Source organism: Capsicum annuum, chromosome 5 (genome assembly GCF_002878395.1).
Source record: "Capsicum annuum cultivar UCD-10X-F1 chromosome 5, UCD10Xv1.1, whole genome shotgun sequence".
Lineage (NCBI taxonomy): Eukaryota > Viridiplantae > Streptophyta > Magnoliopsida > Solanales > Solanaceae > Capsicum > Capsicum annuum.
Genome location: NC_061115.1, coordinates 17,069,624 through 17,090,866, shown reverse-complemented (window position 1 = coordinate 17,090,866; position 21,243 = coordinate 17,069,624). Strand labels below are relative to the sequence as shown.

The window sequence follows — 21,243 nt, the reverse complement described above, 5'->3', positions numbered from 1 at the left end:
GCTTGGTAACATTCAAGATTTTGTTGAGCTTCCAACCTCTTCTCATCAAGAGCTTCTGATTCCGCAAGATGCAACTTAGCATTTTCTTCATCGGTGAGACCTTTTTGAATAGCTAGTCTCAAAGAAGGTATTTGACGCTCAAGTGGCAGGACTGCTTTAACTCCAAAAACAAGTGAGTATGGGGTTGCTTGCGTCGGTGTACGGTAAGTTATCCTATACGCCCATAAAAATTCTTCCATTCGCTCATGCCAGTCTCGTTTGGACTTGGAGATGACCTTCTTCAACAAATTGCATAAAGTCTGATTGAATGCTTCGGCTAGACAATTGGCAGCAACATGGTACATAGAAGACTTGCGCTGCTTGAAACCAAAGAGTTCACAAATTTTGTTCATCAGCTTGTTATCAAAAGGCTTTCTATTGTCAGTTATTATGTACTGAGGAATTCCAAAGCGGTAGATGATGTTTACTCGGATGAAGTTTGCAATATTTTCCTTCTTTACTTCCTTGATAGCAATAGCTTCAGCCCATTTGAGAAGTAATCTGTTGCAGCCAAGATGTATAAGTGTCCACCAGAAGATTTTGGTAGTGGACCAACAACATCCATTCCCCAAGCATTGAATGGCCAAGATGCTATAGTTGGGTGTAGTACCTCTGGAGGTTGATGTATGAAATTTGCATGGAATTGGAAAGTTTTGCATCTTCTAACATAGTCCAAGCAATCTTTCACCATCATTGGTCAATAATATCCCATTCTTTTAATGTAAAAATGGAGCTTTGTTCCAGACTGATATGATCCACAAACTCCCGAGTGCGCTTCTTGCAAGGCTTGAATTGCTTCTTTCTCTCCCAAACATCATAAGATTACTCCTTAAAATAATCTTTGGTACAGTGTTTTTTTATAATAAAGAAAGTGAGGTGCACGACGATGAATGTCAGTCCTTCTCTTTGGATCTTTTGACAATATCCCATAGTACAAGTAGTCAATAATAGCTATCGCTAATCTTTCTTTACAACTTTGGAAATAGCAACGAGGTATTTAACTTTACTTTCTTCATCCTCAGTTGATGGTGGTACTACCCATTCTTAGTGAATAGTGACTTGCGTCTGATTTGGAAGAGTCAGTGTTGAGGCCAAAGTAGCTAGGGCATCAGCTTGCTTATTTTTCTTTCTTAGTACATGCTGGAGGGTTACTTCTCTAAGCCATCCCATCAAATTTTGTGCATATTCATGATATGGTCTTAACTCAGGCTTTCGGACTTCATAGCTTCCAAACAGCTGCTTTATCACCAATTGGGAGTCGCCAAAAACTTGTAATTACAGTTGCTTTATGTCGACAACCATCTCTATTCCGAGTATGAGCGCTTGATACTCAGCAACATTATTGGAGCAATGATTCATCAAGGTAAAAGAGTAGGGGATGACCTTTTCTTGTGGAGTGACAAACACTACACTAACACCAGCTCCATCTCGATGTGCAGCACCATCAAAGTATATCTTTCATGGGGATCTAACTTCAACAACCATTGCATCTTCATTAGGAAGTTCATCGCTCAGTTTCCAGTCATTAGGTATTAGGTAATCTGCCAAGAAGTCAACCAATGCTTGTCCTTTTACAGCCTTTTGGGGGATGTACACGATCTCAAACTGATAAAATTGGAGGTACCACCATGAAAGTCGGTCACTGAGGACTGGTTTCGACATCACAAACTTGATGGGATTTGCCTTGGACAAAAGACAAACAACGTGAGCTTGAAAGCAGTGTTTCATCTTTTGGATAGAGAAAGCCAATGCCAGACATAACTTTTCGATCGGGGAATCTTTCAGCTAATTTGGTGTCATCATTCTGCTCAAATAGTATAGAGAGTTTTCTTTGCCTTCACTATTTGCTTGAGCTAATAGTTCTCCGACTGACCTTTCTTGTTCCGCAATATAGAGTATCAATGGTTTTCCAAGAATGTGTGCCGCAAGAACTGGTGGCTTCATTAAGTATGCTTTGATACTCTCAAAGGCATTGCTACAAGCTTGGTCCCATTCGAAGGGAGTGTTCTTCTTCATGAGACGGCTAAATAGTTAACATTTTTCGGCCAAGTTTGAGATGAACCTCCTTAAATATGCTAGCATTCCTTGAAGGCTTTTTAACTCATGAATATTTCGAGGCTCGGGCATCTTTAAAATTACATCGATTAATTTTAATTCTTCGGTGTCGCACAATGTAGCCAAGAAACTTTCCGGAAGTAACTCCGAAGGCACACTTCAATGGATTCATCCTAAGTTGATATCTTCGAAGTAACTCGAACACCATTCTTAGGTCTTTTAAGTGGTCATCTCTCTTTCTTGACTTCACCATTAGATCATCAACGTACTATTCAACATTCTTGTAGCGTAGGCCATCAAAGATGTTTTGCATAGCCATTTAATAAGTGGAGCCAGCATTTTTCAAACCAAAAGGTATCACCTTGTAGCAATAAATACCTTTGGGTGTACGAAATGCAGTGAGCTCTTAATCTTTTGGGGCCTGTGGATTTGGTTGTAGTCGGATGAACCATCTATGAAGGACATTACCTCATAACCAGTGGTGGCATCATTCATCAACTCTGGTATGGGAATTGGAAAATCATCCTTAGGGCATGCATTGTTGAGATCTCGAAAGTCGACACAAACTCAAATCTGACCATTTTTCTTTCTTACCGGAACAATACTTGAAATCCATGTGGGATATTTGACTTCACGAATAAATCCAGCTTCAATGAGTTTGTTAACTTCATTTTCGATCAGTGAAACCAACTCTGGCCTAAAGCGCCTTTGAGCTTGCTTAACGGGACGAGCACCATTCTTGACTGCCAAATGATGGATCTCTACTTTTGGATCTAATCCAGGAATTTACTTATAACTCCAAGCGAAGACATCCATATATTTTTTGAGTATATTCATATATGCAATTTCTTCCTCCATCTCTAGAAAAGCACTTAGGTAAGTTGGTCTTGGGTCTTTATCGGTTCCAAGATTAACTTCTTTTAAGGGATCTATTATGGCCTTTACTCCTTCTTCAAGTTGAGATGGAGCATCTCCGGCATCTTCCTCCTCTTGAGGATCATCGTCGTTGATGGATATATGGTGACACCAGAAAGTTCTTCCAGATCTTCATCAACCTTCATTTGTGATGAGGCCTCATTCTCATTCTGGACTATAACATGACATGAAGAGCCAACACTTTCTTTATCTTCCTCACGTTCCTTGGTATAAACCACAGTATGAGCCTTTTCTTTTAACACCTTATTACATGAATCTTTTTTTAATCAAACTTTGGAAATCCTTTTGTACTTCAAGTGAAGAGTTCATCCTCGTGCTTTGATAACTCCTCTTACACTTGTTGCTTTTTCTCTTATTTAGAGGTCCCAAACTTTCAAACACAGAAGTTCTTGCAGTTGACCCTCCAAGTCAGTCAAATACAGAGGGTCTTTTATTAGTAGCAGTGGATTCTTGTTCCACGGTAATGTAATTACTGACTTCCCTTCTTATGGAGACGCGAATTGGAGGTGGTTGCGTGTATCCTAGGCCTTCACGTTCCTACCTTGTTGTACCTTCCGACGGAAGTTTACCTAACGTTGATGGTTCATTAGAATTATATCCAGCCTTTACAAATAACTTGTTTGCATTTGGGTTGAAGCCCTCTTGTCCACTTCGTAGGGAGTTTTATATCTTGTGGCGGATTTTGAGCCACAGCTAGCCTTGAGGATGGATTTATCGCATAAATCTTCCTAATAGGTAAAGTTAGCCTATTTAACACATTATCTTGGGCATTAGATGGGTGATCTTTCTCTTTCTTTACCTTTGGCACGTAGCGAAGAACAAGAGTTGCCTTTTTTTAATAGGAGTGATGCTTTCTTCATTTGAAGTGGAGAGAGGCTTCTTGGTGACGACCTTTTCAATAGTCACCATGGTCTTCTTGGCTGCAAGATCATCACACTTGGTATTGGTGACATCATCAACACTTTTCTCATCCACAACATGCTTCTTTAAGTAGAATTTTTCATCGGCAAAATGTGACTCAGCTTTAGTGAATGGCTTGTCATCGGTAACTATCTTTTTTTCCACTGTGCCTTCGAGGTACTTCAAGCATTGATAGTAAGAGGATGAGATAATTTTTTTCCTGTATACCGAAGGCCTACCAAGCAATATATTGTATGAAGTTTTGGCATCGATTACATGCATCAATGGGTTTGATTGAAAATCATCCATACGAATCCCCAACTTGATATATCTCATGGCCCTCTGTCCCTCTTAGTTGAAGCCTTGGATCATTATATGACTTTCATCCAATTCGCTAGTAGCGATGCCAAGTTCCTTCATCGTGCAGATAGGCAGGATGTTGACTCCAGATCCCTCATCTATCAAGATTCTATTAATTTTCTTTCCTAGAATTTGACCCACCATGTATAAGGGAAGGTTATGTAGGGCCTCACCAAGCAGAAGATCATTATTTATGAATGTGATTTTTGTATCACACACATGTGCCTCTTCGGTAAGAGTTTCAGAAAGTTTTTCGGAATGTAATGGAACCTCTATGGGTAGATTCTTACCTTTTGCCCCCTCTTTGGCGGTATTAAAACAAGACGCCTCAAGGTTGACTTGGGCAGTCTGAAACCAACTCGATAAGAATTCCTCTAAAGTCATCGAACGCTGAGGTTTTTGGTGGTGAAGCTCCATCACCCTTGTCTTCTTTGGGAATTCAATCAACTTCTGTTTCCTTTGTTTATTTACTATTCTCCTTCTGGTTGGCTTCTCGGATGAATTATTTCGTAGACTTATCCTTCTACATCTGCGCCTCGTTACCAGAGTCCAACCTTCGTCATTACCTTCGTCAGCTGAAGACCTGTCAGGCTCTAATATTTTCTTATTATGCTCTTCGACACATATTTGGACTGGGTCGAGTGAGCCAAAAGTAATAGAGATTTGATGAGAACTGGCCGTCTTATCGTCGAAGAAAATCTTCTTCTCTTTTGCCAGTTGCATGACTTTATCTTTAAAGACAAAGCACTTTTCAAGAGGATGACTTACAAGCCTATGATATTTGCAATAATTAGGGTCATTGGTCCTTCCAACTTCTTTGGGACGCTTCATCTCTAGGAGTTCAATGAGCTTATGCTCAAGAAGTTCATCGAAAATCTCAACAACATCAGAATCAAGAAAGGGATATTTCTTTTCTTGCATCTCCTTTAAAGTTTTCTGATTCGGATATGCTCCAGAAGTTGTCTTCACACTTTGATTCTTGCTTACCTTTATGGTGACCTTCACAGGAGACACATCAACATTCATGGACTCCTTGTTTTCATTTTTGAGAACAAACTTGCCCCATCTTTTGGGTTCCTGCTTATCCTTTCCCTTCGAGGGTCATGAATAGGCGTTGCCCCCTTTCCAGCAGAAGACATGCTCAAATCTATATCGTGAGCACGGGTAGCTAACTCTTCAAAGGATTTAGGCTTAATGCCTTGTAAGATGTAGAGAAGCTCCCAGTGCATTCCTTGGATGCACATCTCTATTGCAGAAGCTTCGCTGAGCCTATCTTTGCAATTTAGTCTAGCATTTCTCCATCGATTGATGAAGTCAATGACCGATTCATCCTTTCTTTGCCGAGTATTTCTAAGCTCTATCATGCTCATTGTATGCCTTATACTATAAAATCGATTTAGGAACTCGTGTTCCAATTATTCCCAACTATCGATAGAGTTAGGCTCGAGGTCCATATACCAATCAAAGGCATTTTCTTTTAGGGAACGAACAAACTGTTTGACAAGATAGTCATCGTAAGTTCCAACATTATTACATGTCTCGACAAAGTGTGCGGCATGTTGTTTCAGATTACCTTTACCCTCAAGTTGTTGAAATTTAGAGGGTTGATTGCCGGCAGGCATTTTGAGGCTATCTATTCTCGCAGTGTAGGGCTTGACATATGCAAAGGAAGACTTGGTGTCAACATCATACTTGTCTTTGAGGGTCCCTTCAATAAATTCCCTCAATTGCCCAATCGGGATCATTTCTTCAGCAAAAACTTGCACCTCTTTAGTCGGTGGTGTTTGTTTCATAGGATTTTCTATCTCATGAACCTCTAGAGCTTTTCCTGGTGCATGGCTAGATTCTCCATCTATCAAGCCTTCCACCCTATTTACTATCTTATCAATCCTAGTTTCTTGGTTCTGAACATAGTTGTTCAGGCCTTCAATTGCCTTTGTCAGATTCGCAAGCTGCTCCTCTATAGACGAGGCATCAGTTACCATTGCTTGCATGATCGCCGGAGACGTTGGGGAGTAACATAGATTATCGCGTAGGTTGATCTTCGAAGTGCTTAACTTATGCAGTGTAAGTGGAGATGACTCATTTGTTGAACGGCCATTGCTCTTTACGCCAAAGTATTTGGAACCAGAATGCTCAAATAGAGCAAGAGTCTTCTTAAGCGACTCCATGACACTGCTTCCTCCTCCCGAAGCACTTGTATTGGACTTCGTTTCTTTTGGGGTTAAAGATTCAAAAATTGGAGTTGGCACGAACGACACTAGATGTGTTTGTTGTCCTAGCAAGCCTGCCTTGCTCCTCGTGACAGCTCCTAAACTTCCAAAAGTAACACCTAGGATGCTTTTCACTTCAGCAGAGAACCTTGAATCAACAGCCTTGGAAGCAGTCGATTGAGAGTTGATCTTCTTAGAAGTCATTTCAGCGTTCTTAATCTTCAAAGTCTGAAAAATTGAGATGAGAGGTAGAGATCGTCCTACTGGGCGTGCCAGAATTTGTTGGATAGTAAAATTCTCGAGACCAAAAAAATAATCGAGACAAGAAAAATACTGCAACAATTGATTTATTGATTTCAATAAGTGAGTGTTACAATCTCTTTGATTCCTTCGATTTGCCTTTTCAACTATAAATTCAAGGGCTTCGAGCTTGATCTTGAACTTCAACTTGAACTTGACGAATTTGATCTTGACTTGTGCTTGAATCCAAGGGCTTGGTAGCTTGTTTTTGAATCTTGCTGTCTTTATCTTGAACTTGAACTTGATTTGAAGACTTGATGAACTTGATCTCGACTTGTACTTTGAATTCAAGGGTCGTTGAGCTTGTTCTTTAATCTTGTAGTCTTGATTTTGGAGCTTGAACTTGTTCATGAATTTGTAGAGAAATCTGCTGCTTTGATCCACGAGCTCTCTCTTTCTTCTTCTTAAACTTGTTGGTCCCTTTTCTGAATTATGAGGCCCCTATTTATAGTTGTAGGGAGTAAAGAGTCATGATAAACATGAACTTTCTTTGACCAATCAGATTTAAGTGATATGACATTTCTTATGGGCTTTTAATTTACTGCATCATTTTGACACATGGCATGGTCCCATTGACTCTTTCACTTGACTTGACATGCCACGTCATTTGACATGTGATACCAAATTGGGCCTCTAGAGCACGATGACAGCTTGGGCTTGCTAAAGTGGGCTTAGTAATTTGTAGCCCAAATTAATATGTTAGCCCGATTGAGGTTTGGACTTTAATTAAATCCATATGTGTTTGGACTTTAACTAATTAATCCAATTATATTAATCCACAATATTTATTTGGAATTAATATATTTTAAATTTAATATTATTCAAATTTTGTACGGATTTGCACTTCATAAAATTTCATTGTCCACAGCTAGATTTCTATCTTATGGCAATAGTGTTCAACTCATAAAAATTATATTGTTTGAAATTCAAACCTACTGGGCGCAAATCTTCTTATTGCTAAAAAAGGTCCTATCAATGGTTACTAGTATTTGCAGAAACTTTTTATGGCATGGTTCTAATAAAAAATCCAACAGGGCATTTGTGGCATGGAATACATTGTATCAACCAAAATCTGCTAGTGGGTTAATTATCCTAGAGTTTGGTAGATGGAATAGAGCAGCTATTGGTAAACTACTTGGGGCAGTCTCTCATAAGAAGGACAAACTATGGGTAGTATGGATACGTAGCTACTATGTCAAGAATAGGGATCTTAAGAACATGGAGATTCCAACACAAGCTAGTTGGGTCATAAAAAAGGTGTTTGCAACTAGAGAATGGACTCACACTCAGGTACATAATGAAAACAGGTATAACATTAAATCGGCTTATGTTGCAATTATGCCTCAATATTCAAAGGTGGAATGGAAAAGATTGGTGCTGCTGAAGGATCTTGTTCCTAGACATCAATTATTTTGTGGTCGGCACTGCATAATAAACTCACCACTATTGATAGACTTCTCAAATGGGGCATCCAGGTGCCTACAAACTGTGTCCTTTGTAAAACACAGGTTATGAAAATACATGATCATCTCTTCTTCGGATGTATGTTTACTCATCAAATATGGAAAACCTTACTCACATGGGTGGGATTTAATAGACAGATTGGGAGTTGGAGAATGAAAATTCAATGGTTATCAAATAGCGTGAAGAATTAAATCCCTCGAAGTACAATACTGGGGATCCTGTTTGCTGCAGCTGTCTATGCAATCTGGATTGAAAGAAACAACAACAGATTCAACTCAAAGAAGCAACAACAGAAGGATATAATTAGATATTGTGTGATGTTAGTGCATATCTTAGGACAAAAAAAAATGTAAATAGGCAAGTTGCCTTAATAATTTAAATTGTTTTCCCATTGTCTCGACTTAGTCTGTTGATAGGTTATGTAGATAAGGTTGATGATGTATTGAGAATTACTAGCTGAGTTCCAATGCTAGTTGTACATAATACTGATTGGTTAAATAAATTTTTTTTGTTTGACAAAAAAAAAGTGAAAGCAGAGACTTGTTTGCACCTTTTCAAATAGAACTTCAAGTTGTATTTGGAGTTCTTATGACCAAATATAATTTTTCTTTCATAAATTGAAAAGATTTTTTTAAAAAAAATGAATATTTTTCATGACCAAATGGAGCTATATGTTGATGAAAGTAATAGTTAAATGACATATAAATAATTTTAAAATTGATAAAAATAATAATATGAACTATAAATTTCATTTACATATGAAATAAATAGTTGATAAATATAAATGGTGGGGTTCTTTTTATAAAATATAAACTTGTGGGTTAATTTTTATATTTGAAAATTCAAATCATGGTTTGAAATTCCTTTGGAGAATTTGGGATTTCATGTCATGATATGAAATCATGAGATGAAATCGCATGACCAAATGCTGATTTCATCTCATGATTTCATATCACAGATATGAAATGACATGTTCAAATGCCTACTTATTCTCCAAATCATTTCAATACCTAAAACTTCCTCTGTCTCAAATTATTTGACATTTTTGCTAAAAACTTTTTTCTAAAAGTAATTGACATGTTTAAGAATTCAAGAGATAATTAACCACTTTTTTTCCAACTATATCCATTGAGTGAAGAAGATTCATCTAATCAAGATTAAAAAGATCATATTAGTCAATTTGCACCCTTTATTTATTTCTCTTTAAGAATTGTGCAAAAAATAAACATGTCAAATAATTTGAGATGAAGGAATTACTAAATATCAGTTAATAGGGATACTTTGATAAATATAGTCATATTAATTATTATTTTCTTAATAAGAGAAATCAAATTGTGACAAGTAAAAATCAAACGAAGGGAGTAACTCTCAAAGTCAAGCCTTTTAGAATCTGCGAAAATTCGTTCTCAACTTGTTTTAAAATAGTTTAACTTGATTAGTACTTATTCATGATAAGTTGACTATGATGCAATTCCCAAGGTCAAGATTTTAGAATCTCCTAAAACTTTGTGTGTTAGGTACAATCAGAAAATATTTTTCTATTTTTTCATATTTGGTTCGTTAAGATATTCAAAAAATATTTTTTCTAGCAAAACAAGATCTACAAGTATCATTTCATACTAATTATCTCCTCTCACTTTCCAACACATCCTAATCCCTGTAGCACCCATCCCCACCACCACCACACTTTACCTGCACCCCACCCCTGTTATTTTTGTCTAAATTATATATAAATATTTTTGGAACTATTTTTTATTTACTAACAAATACAAAAAAGTAATTTAAAAAATCATTTATTTCTCGAATAATTTTTTTTCTTCTTACCAAGCACACCCTTGTTATCAACTTACTTTAAAATAGTTTAATCTGATTGTCACTTTCTAATGAAGCATTCTTGTTGAAGAAAAGTAAGAACTAAACTACTAAAATAAAAATAGGATATCCTCAATACCTCCCTTTGATAAGGTGCATTTTCTTTCTAAATCTATTTGTTAAACATAAAAAGAGGAGTGCTACGAGGAAATGAAGTTGTTAGTTTAATATCTAATTATTAGTGACGATGTTGTCCACTTTGGATGCAGGCCTTCACGACTTTAACATGAGTCACTATTTATATACCTATATTTCTTTCATATTTTGTTGATGTGGATTTGCCTAGGATGTTACGTACAATCCTTTAGGATTCGGCGTTCTTATTGAGGTTTGCTCCACCATCGTTCAAGTTGCATGCGGAGTAATTCTAAAACTATAACCATAAGTTAACAGGCCATTTACCTTGATTCGGATGATTTTAAAACGTGTTACTAGTATCTAATTAAGACTTGCTTTCTTATATATCCAATATTTCTTCTGTGATTTTTCAATATGGAATTCGCTTGAGATGTCATATTTATTCAAGTAAACTTAAAAGACCGAACTTCAAACTAGGGCTGCATATCGGTTGGATTGGTTGGATAATTATGCTTAGCGGTTCGACTTATTAGTTATCGATTTTTAAATATACTAATCCGCTAGCCACCCAATAAGATAACGATTGGTTCGGTAGCGGATTAGCAATTAACGAACGGTTATCGGATGGTGTAACAGATAAATTTAAGAGAGAATGAACTATCGAGCTATTATTGGTAGTTTCTCTGTTTCTTCACCGACTAAGTTATTTATATACTATGCTTGGTCTATTTATCAATCTTCTAGGCTTCTTGAGTTTTGTTCGTGTAGTTATTTAATAGGTTAAAACATCAAATCAAATAAGAATTTTCTTTAAGACCTATAATATATGTAGAAACATTTTTAATTACTGGATTGACAGAAAAAAAATTAAAACTTTAATAGTATTTGAATTTTTATGTTTTATATCAAACTTTGTGAAGGATACATTTGAGTTGTTTCATTTTTATTGTGGTCTTTTCTATTGTCAAGAATAATTTATGTTTTGATTTAAGAATTAATTTCAGATTTTTTTTACATTTTAGGGAGTCTAACTGCACTTTATGATTATATGTCACAGGAAGTGACATGTTATTTTCTAAACTAAGAAGTGAATAAAATAATAAATGGAGTTTTATATGTTGGGTTGACAAAAAATACTTATATATCTAAGGGTAAAAATATAATTATAATAATTCTTAATGGGTTAACGGTTTACCCGATAAAAAAATTGAGAAGTTCGTCCCAACACCAATAAGCCATTAATAATAAAATTTTGATCCATTCTCCAACCATTAATCCGATAATCCATTACAATTAAGCCAATAAACTAATTTTGCCATTGGGTTAATGGTTACGATCTTTGAACAACCCTACTTCAAACAAAAACTAAACTAAAAAGACTGAACTTCACACAAAAACTAACATTTAAGTAAAATTCAGCAATTAATTTATAATGTTTGGTTGTTACTTTTGTTTTCCTCTTAACCAATAGTCCAATACATGAATAAATTATAGGGAAATATAATATATATAATGTTAATCTTATGCGGAACAAGAATGCAAATATTTTCATTGACAAAACTAATCTTCATAATAATAAACAGTCTTTTATTCTTTTGAAACAATAAATACATATTTTAAATGATGTTTTGTATGACTAATTTACAACATTAAAATAAACATTCAGAAAAAACATAATCCATCTACTATAATTTTTGCATTACTAACATAAAAATAACAATCTAACGTATGATGCTATATGTGTGGTAATGTTGAACGAAAAAATAGAAAGGGAAAAAAACGTTTGGAACTTAAAAAAAAGTATTGATTTGCAATTTATCACAAATATTAATCTGTCTCAAATTTAATTATTTTAATGTCACAATTTAGATTAACATGACCATTTGTTCATTGTTTTGGCTGGTCTCACGTGAAGAATTTATCTAAATAGTTGTTCATTTGACTGGTTAAATTAAAATTAGTCAACGGATGTATACATAATATATGTATATAGTACAGTTCATGTATATTAGATAGAATAAGTACATAGTAAATCTGTCCGACTATTTGTGTGAACATCGTTTTTTTCTTGGTCTCATTTCTTTTTATCATTTGCATATTATTTTAAAGAGGGAGTGGAAGACTCCACGAAGTCCTCTTTTTTTTTTTTTTTTTTTTTTTTTTTTAAAAAAAAAACAACTACTTTTTAATTTTCTTCATGGCTTTATTCTTTGGTTGCTACTCAATTCCGTTGCCTTTTTTTCGAATATATTATTCAACATATATATATATATATATATATAATTTTGTTTAGAAAAATGATTGAGTGAATTTATTGGATTAACTTTTATTAATTAATGTCAAGCTTTGGTCCCTAAAGGAAACGTAGAACACCTCATCCTACTTTTTTTCATTTTCAATTTAAAGGAAGTGTCTTTTCTCTCTTCTTTTTCTTTGTTGATGAATTAATGATTTTCCTTTCGTTGCAAAGTGCAACACCATGGACAAATTGTATATCGAAAAAAACATGAAAGAGATATACGGAATATATAAAATAAGTTTTAGTGCTAGTGATATATTTTAAAATTGTGTGGAGACCTCGGTATAAAGTGGACAATATCATGATAGGGATGGACCGTGCCTTATGAAAGATATCAAAGTCACTATGCATGTTATTTTGGGTGACCATGATGTCTACCCTGAAATCGATTTAAATGAATTTGTATGGGGTCAAGAACCACGTTGTGATTTAATCTTGTTTTACGTCTGATTTACGCCTACTTGTTAGTAGATAATGAAAATAAATGAAATAGAATGTTGATAACAAAGTTAGGTAAGAGAACGAATCTAGCGTCTAATCCCACGTTGTGATTTAATCTTGTTTTACGTCTGATTTACGCCTAATTGTTATTAGATAATGAAAATAAATGAAATAGAACGTCGATAAACAAAGTTAGGTAAGAGAACGAATCTAGCGTCTAATCCGTTAGAAGGCGCCAACTAATATTCCTATACAGGTCAGATCCGTATGAGCTTATCTGCACACCTGATAAACCCGACCCTTATCCCAGACCCATACGAGTTGTCACCTCTATCATGGTCATCTCAGATGAGGCCTTTCGAGGTTCAACGCTCCTCGTTGCGCCGACGCTTCATGCTGGTCTTGTTGTTGATGCCACATGTCTCTAAGCTGATATTACCCCCACACAAGTGGGGCAAACCTTGGAGTTCAAGTACGGTTAGGCTCATCCCACTTATTTCAGGGAGGACGCTAAGTCGCTGAGGGCCTAGGATGTATATAACACGCTAGGCAAATTCCATTTCGGTGTGTTATATACATCCTAGGTTTGGATTGTTACGACAAGACAAAAACAAATGTACGGTTGACATATTTTAATCTTTACACTAATATTTTCTCTTTTAGTAATTAAAAATATTTGTTGAAAAAACATTTACACATGAATTGAAGATAATACTATTTCTATTATTACACCGCTCTCTATCTAATGTACAGGTTGGATCAACTTGAGTTGTCGTAAGATGGTTGAAATTCCTCTACTGTTAATCAGATGTTTTGAGTTTGAGCCTTGAGCGTGCAAAAAAAGCCTTTGTAATGCACAAATTTAAATTAATCGAACTCCAATATTCAGGTTATGCTGAGCTAGAGGAAATGAACTAAATGAATCGTGTTATGCTTTGTTTTTGTTCAATATTTATAAAACTTTCACAAATTATTCTTATACATAAGGTTTTAAATTATATAAAAATCCAAATTACTTGAGTTAAATAATAATATTCATGGATCCCTCATGTCTTCGTTAATGGAAAAATCATGAGTGAGTGGATTTGGAAGAAAGATTGGTTAATTTTACTTTATTTTGATTATTTGAAAAATAATGAAATTAATAGCCAATGACATACCACCAAAGATGTGGTGGAGCGGTAAGTGAGGTATCGAGTTCAAGCCCTGGGTATGGAGTCTTTGGTATGAAGCTCGCTTTATCTCCCATAGTGAGACTTCCCAGTGCAAATCTGAATTAGTTAAGCTCCAATGTGAATACCGGACAACAGATAAGAAACCAAAAATAACAAAAATAGAAAACAGCCAAAGACATGGGAAGTAAATAAAATGGGAGAATGACAAAAATAGCCTCTTGGCAAAAAAAAAAAGACACAAAAATGACCCATGTTTCAAAATCCCACTCAAGCTTTGTTATGTCCGTCTATGATCCACAGTTTCTACGCTTATTATACGATATTATGATTTCTCACTTTTGATTGAAGATTTGATTTGGAAAAAGATTCAATGATTCACTTATTTTGAAACACCAATAATACCCCAACAATTCACTTATTCCGAAACGAAGGGAGTATTAGTTAAATATAAGGCATAATTCGTGACAGACACTCAAACTTGGCTTTAGCTAATAAATAAACACTCAAACTTTGAAAGCACACATCTAGACGTCTCAGGTTGGTCTCAACGGGCAAGTTTAAACTAAACTGTAACACCCCGCATTTTTCAGGCTAGAATTCAAACAGTCGCTGCTATGCGTATGGACCCGAACCCAATGATTCCTTGTTCATATATCTTTGAATATGAATTTAAGTCACCAATATCTCCTAACTCAAAGACGAGTTGAGAATGCTTCTATCGATTAAGTTTTAGTGAACGTCAAAACTTAGGTCGAATTTCATCGACCATAAATTCTTGTATATAACGAGTTAGAGGGACTACTATATATCAAATGAAAGGTCTTTGAGTCTTATTTCCAACGCCATCGGTTTCACCTTAATCCGATATCAGAGTAGAAAGTTATGCTCATTTTACTTCGAAGTGTTTGTCTGTCAACTAAGTGACGACTACGTTGATAAGCCATCTCTTAGGTGACGACTAAGCTGATGAGCCGTCAACTAAGTGGCGACCCATCAGCTCTAGTCGTCAGCCTAGGACAGTAAAGGGGGAATTCAAGCCTGAAAGTGACGACTTAGGTGACGAGCCGTCACCTAACTGACGGGTTGACTGGTCGTCAACTGAAGATTTCTGCAATTTTCTTTGTTTGTTTAGGGGTATTTTGGTATTTTTCTCACCTCAAACCCCACCCCCATGGCTTAAATCACGCATTAAACCCTATTAACTGATAAAATATCAGTTTATCATTACTCATAATCCTCTCCACTCTCAAGAACAAGAGAAATTAGGGTTTCCATTAAAGATTAAGAATCAATTTTTAAGTTCAAGATTTCTAAGAAAGAATCAAGATTTGGATTTCCATCCTTCAACCTAAGTAATCTAAGGTACGTGAGATTTTTCTAAACTACATGGGTATGCTGAAATTGTTTTATTAAATTTTCAAGGTTTATAAATCATATATTTATGAAGGGTTTTGAGAACAATTTAAAGAATATGCATTATGAATCCTTCTTAATCATATAATGTTTTGGTCTTGAGACCTTCCCTTGAATCTTGATTTTCTCGTGTATATGTATATATATGTTTACAGATTTGATACATGAATTGAAAGCATGAATAATGAATTTTCCATCATGGTGTTATTTCTTGATTAATAAGTCATGGATTACTCAATTGCATATCTTAAAGCATGAATCAAGGGTTGTGCTATCAATTATGAATTTTACGTCAATTGTCAATTGAAGAGAGGGATATTTCTTGTTTGTAAAGGCTGAATGTGATAATCGAAAGAATTGAATGATTATTTTGAGAAATTGACCACCATTTGTTGAAATGTTGAAAAGAGAGGATTTTTGCATAGTTTGACATATGTTTTGGAAATATGAGTTCTCTTGTACTGTTTGACTATTTTGGTGGTCTAAACATTACTTTGAATAAAGAGACTGTAACTTGATATGTTATGGCTTAAAGATATGACTTGCAAGTCTTGGTATGACGATACCAATCAGATGAATGTCATAAAAAAGTAAGATCTTCAGATTTTGATTTTTGAGAATGCATGTCTTAAAGAGTTAAAAATGAGCATAAAGAGAGTTAGGTGGTTACCCAAAGAAGGCATTTGGGTGTAAGGGCTCATTGCCGGGAACCGTGTTTTGCCTATACGGGTTTATTATATTCCCAAGAGGGACCATACGCTGGCCAGTACCCCTTGACGTATTAGAGATAGAGACTCCAACCCTTGCGACAAACTCGAGTTGGGGGCTTGGCCGTGGAGTTAAGGGCGGATTCCATATAGCCCGTGGGATTGTAGAGTTGTAGGGTGTACCACCTAACTCAGAAGTAAGATAAAGAGTAAGTCATGGTTTCAAGAAATGTTTCAAAGTCTTTTAAGTATGCCATGCATTTTCATATATTGTATGTAAAATGTTTCATAAATTGTTCTCACTTATGTTATATATAAATACATTATTTTGGATTGCTCTGCGTACCAATACATTTGTATTGACCCCCTATATTTCAGAATCTGAGGATCAGTCTCGGGGTCCCGCTAAGCTGTAGACCATTGTCAGACGATTGGAGTTGGTGAGCCTCCCTTATTCCGGAAGGTCTTATCTCATGATTTCATTGTTTTTAGTTCATGGTCCGACCGGGGGCCTTATCCCGATCTTCGAACAGAAGTTGTTTTCTTTCAGTTAGTAGAGATTTCGCAGACAGGAATTAGATGGATTTGGGTCTTGTTGAAATTATAACCGTATGGTTTTGTTGAAATTGGATGACCATGATTCCGTTTTGTTTTCTGCATTCTCTTTATAGTATATGAATGGTGTGCATGATTGCCAGATAGAGAAGGGCACTCGGACCTTCATGATTCGGGATGCTCGTCACGGCCAAGGCCTCGGCTCAGGTCGTGACATAAATACTCCAACTTGTCCCTACTGTGTCTCGTGGACACCCGACGCTGACGTAACACATAAATGTTGGAGGTATCATTTTGTAAGTTGGAGTGTTCAATTGACACAGTGGAGATGAGTTGTGTCTAACTCGTCTAGATGTGCATACTCAAAGTTATAGTGTTTTTTAACTTGCCAGCTGATGCAGGTGTGTCATTTGCAATTCAAAAGCTGGGCGATTTCCTCATACGAGAAGTTGCCCTGCGCAGAAGTCTGAGAGATAACGTGCAATGGCTGCGAAATGAGCTGTTCTTCATGCAATCTTTCCTTAAAGATGCAGAAGAAAATCAAAATGAAGTTGAAAGAGTCCAACAGTGGGCGTTTGAAATCAACTCTGTTGCTAATGATGCTATCGCTGTACTGGAGACTTATAGCTCCGTGGCAGGAGAAGGTAGCGACCATGTATTTGCTAGTCGTCTTAAGTCTTGTGCTTGCATCTGTAGGAAGGAAACCCAACTCTATAATGTCAGCAAGGAGGTCCAATCCCTCAAGCGACGAGTCATGGATATCTCTCGTAGGCGAGAGACTTATGGTATTAGAAATATCGATATAATTGCAGGAGAAGGGCCAAGTAATAGGCCTAACAATCGGTCCGACCTGGTTAGAACACTAAGGAGAACTACCTCCTAGATGGATGACCAGGATATTTTTGTTGGCTTTCAGGATGTTGTAGAAAGATTTCTTGCTGAACTTCTCAAAGAAGAGTCTCGTCGAAGTGTCATCTCCATTTATGGCATGGGTGGTATAGGCAAGACCACTCTTGCAAGAAACCTCTACAACTGCCCTAGTCTCGTCACTAGCTTCCCAACGCGTGCTTGGATATGTGTTTCTCAAGAGTTCAACACCCCCGATCTCCTCCGAAGTATCATAAAAATCCGTCAAGGGTTGCACCAAAGAAACTCTAGATTTGTTGAAGAAGATGACGGAGAGAGATCTACAATTTTACCTTTGTGATCTATTGAAAGAACGCAAATATCTTTTGGTGGTTGATGATGTATGGCATAAAGCAGCATGGGAAAGCGTGAAAAGAGCACTTACAGATAGCAAGAATGGCAGTAGAGTTATTATTACGACGCGCAAGGAGGATGTGGCTAAAAGTGAGGATGACAATGGTTTAGCCTATAAACTTCGCTTCCTAAGACAGGAAGAAAGTTGGGATCTCTTCTGCAAGAAAGCGTGTCAGGTAAACAAGTTTGACAAAATTGGATGGTCTCCAGCAATGGAAGAAATAGCTAGGGAAATGGTGGAAAGATGTGGAGGCTTACCACTTGCCATCTTTGTACTAAGCGGCTTGCTTTCCCAGAAAAAAAGTCTAGAGGAATGGAAAAAGGTGAAGGCACACCTTTGGCGCCATATGCGGAATAACTCTATTGAGATCTCTCACATTTTATCATTGAGCTACAATGATTTGTCAACTGAGCTCAAGAAATGTTTTCTTTACTTTGGTATTTTTCCAGAAGACAGTCATCAGTACAGAAAAGTTGACACGTCTGTGGATGGCCGAGGGCTTCATATATAGAGTGGAAGAAAGAATGGAGGATGTCGCTGAGGACTTCCTGAATGAGCTCGTTAAACGAAGCTTGATTCAAGTGGCAAAAACATTTTGGGAAAACATCATTGGATGTAGAATTCATGACCTACTCCCGGATCTTGCCGTGAAAAAGGCCACAGAGGTCAAAATTGTTCGATATTTATGATCCAAGAAAGTACTCTGTGCCCCTCTCCAGTCACCGACATGCCATTCATGCTCAATCACAGAGGTACCTCACTTGATTTTTCGACGCTGAAGTTAAGGTCACTTTTGTTCTTTGATGTAGAATTACGTAGCTGGGACAGTAAGAAATTTCTTTCTTACTGCAATATTTTCCAACATCTATATGTGCTAGATTTGGAGAGAATCTGTTTCACTCAACCTGAACTACCTGATGCGATAGGCAATCTGATCCATCTTAAGTTCTTAGTTTTGCTAGGTGCTAACGACTTTAAACTCCCATCGTCCATTGGCAAACTTAAAAACTTACAAACACTTGAAGTCTCGAACCCTGGTCATAGCTCATGTATGCTACCTTCCCAGATGTCTAACCTGATAAATTTAAGACATCTAACAGCTCGATATAAAGAACACGTGCAACTCAGCAAGCTTACAAGTCTACAAACTCTTAATACATTCGTTCTGATAACTTTTAAGATCAAGACGCTGTTGGTGTTCTCAATCTTCAAGAATTAGTCATGGAAAAAGTTGTGAGCTCTCACTCACTAAATGTCATTGGCAGCTTGAAAAACCTTAGAACTCTCATGTTGGGTTGCGAATTTGGTGAACCATTTCCACCCCTTGAACCACTTTCTTCTTGTCGAAACCTCACCAAATTATGGCTACAGGGGAGAATAGAAAAACTGCCTCTTTCACATCAGTTGCCCAAGTCCATCACAATGATGGCGCTTTGGAATTCAGGACTCGCAGAGAATCCAATGCCTATTCTGGTAATGTTGCCAAACCTAAGGAATCTCGATTTAGTAAGTGCTTATGAAGGAAAAGAAATTACCTGCAGTGATAACAGCTTCGTTCAGCTAGAATTCCTCCGTTTAGCTAAACTTTTGAGCCTACAAAGGAGGCATTTAGCCGCAACTGGTATGCCTTCGATTAAAGGTTTTGGTATGCTTGCTTGTTCGAAGCTGCAGGAGATTCCACAAAGAATGAAACATGTTGCTCGCCTTGAGACAATGAAAATGGAAATAGAGGCGCGTAATCGCTTTCCAGGTTTCTATACATGATTGTTCGAGGCTACTCTCAAGCTTTTGATGGACATTCATATTTTCACCTCCTACGAAATCACAAAGGTACTTACAAATAAAATTTCAATCTATACCGACCGTTTATTTGATTTGTTATACACATGCTATCTCAGTTTTGTACAAACTTGCTGCTTTTTCATGATACTTAAAAACCAACTATAAGTAACTGTGTGTAAATAAACTTGATACTCATACAATCATGAATATTTTAATTAAACATTGTCAAGGTTAGTAGGTAGTAGAGCGTTGTCTAGCCTATCTTTCCATATTTGTAATTGTAGTATTTCTTCTTTAGTTTCTTGCCCTTCGTCTTTTATTACTATCTATTGTTTCCTGTCTTTTTCTCAGAATGTATTTTCTTTCTGCTGTATCTTGCCGGTTTCTTCACTTTTATTCTTTCCTTTTCCGACCTACTTTTCAATATGCTTTTTCTTGAGCCAAGATTCTATCAAAAACAACCTCTCTATCCAAAAGGTAGGAGAGACCCCACTGATGAGATTTTTTTCTGTCCTAATACCTATTATAAAATTGTTTATTGTAGAGGAGGGGCTTGCATAAAATGGGAAACTTCAGTAGCAGATGCCAAATTCTCAAGAACTCCAAGCCATCTACTTGAATGACATTAGCTTTAAGCTATATTGCTCGGATTCTTTATAAATGTCAGCGGGTGCGTATCAGATTCTCCAAAAGTACTGCATTTCTTGGAGAATTCAACACGGGTATGGCATCGTCCGTGCAAGTTAGGCTTTAAAAGCTTGTTTGTTGCAACCTTTGAGATTACCTCAACACTGTCGATGCAAGATTTTATAGGGCGTATTCCTTATCAGATTGTTTTATTTCCTTTCTAAAGTAACTGTTTCGTCGCGGTTTGGATTATTTAGTTATTTTAATGTTAGGATATTTCACCAATTGATTTGTTAACTTCACTGAGACTTAAGGCTAATATGAGGTCTTAATTTTTTCGAGTTCTTGGATTGTCTTTGTGGTCATTTGAGCCAAGGGTGCATCGGAAACAACCTTGCTACCCCTCAAAGATAGGGTAATGGGTAATGTCTACGTACACCCTACCCTCCCCAGTCCCAGACCCTATTTGTGGGAACACGTTGGGTATGTTGTTGTTGTTCGTGGTCATTAGGCCAATAGCACATAAATTAAAGGCATAATACATAGACAGTACTTTTCACTTAACATCAAATTGTATCTATTGTACGCAGCCTCACCTTACATTTCTACAAGGGTCTGGTTTCCAAGGCTTGAACCTGTGACCTCCTGGTCATTTGACAGCAACTTTACCAGTTACTCCAAGGCTTATCTTCGGGATTTATCTCTTAAAAGAAATTTAAATGATTGGGAAGTCCAAAGATTAACTGAGTTATTGAAAATATTAGAG

At 36.6% G+C, this 21,243-nt stretch overlaps 1 long non-coding RNA gene and 1 pseudogene across 1 annotated transcript; one reads left to right on the top strand and one right to left on the bottom strand.

The window, feature by feature from the left end:
• Nucleotides 1-13,120: 13,120 nt before the first annotated feature.
• Nucleotides 13,121-19,707, bottom strand: LOC124898716. Its single transcript, XR_007055433.1, has 2 exons — nt 19,604-19,707; nt 13,121-14,228 (listed from the first exon to the last, which is right to left on the bottom strand). It is a non-coding gene; the product is annotated as an uncharacterized LOC124898716 (long non-coding RNA).
• LOC107870367 lies at nt 14,742-20,818 on the top strand (annotated as a pseudogene).
• The last annotated feature ends 425 nt before the right edge of the window (nt 20,819-21,243 follow it).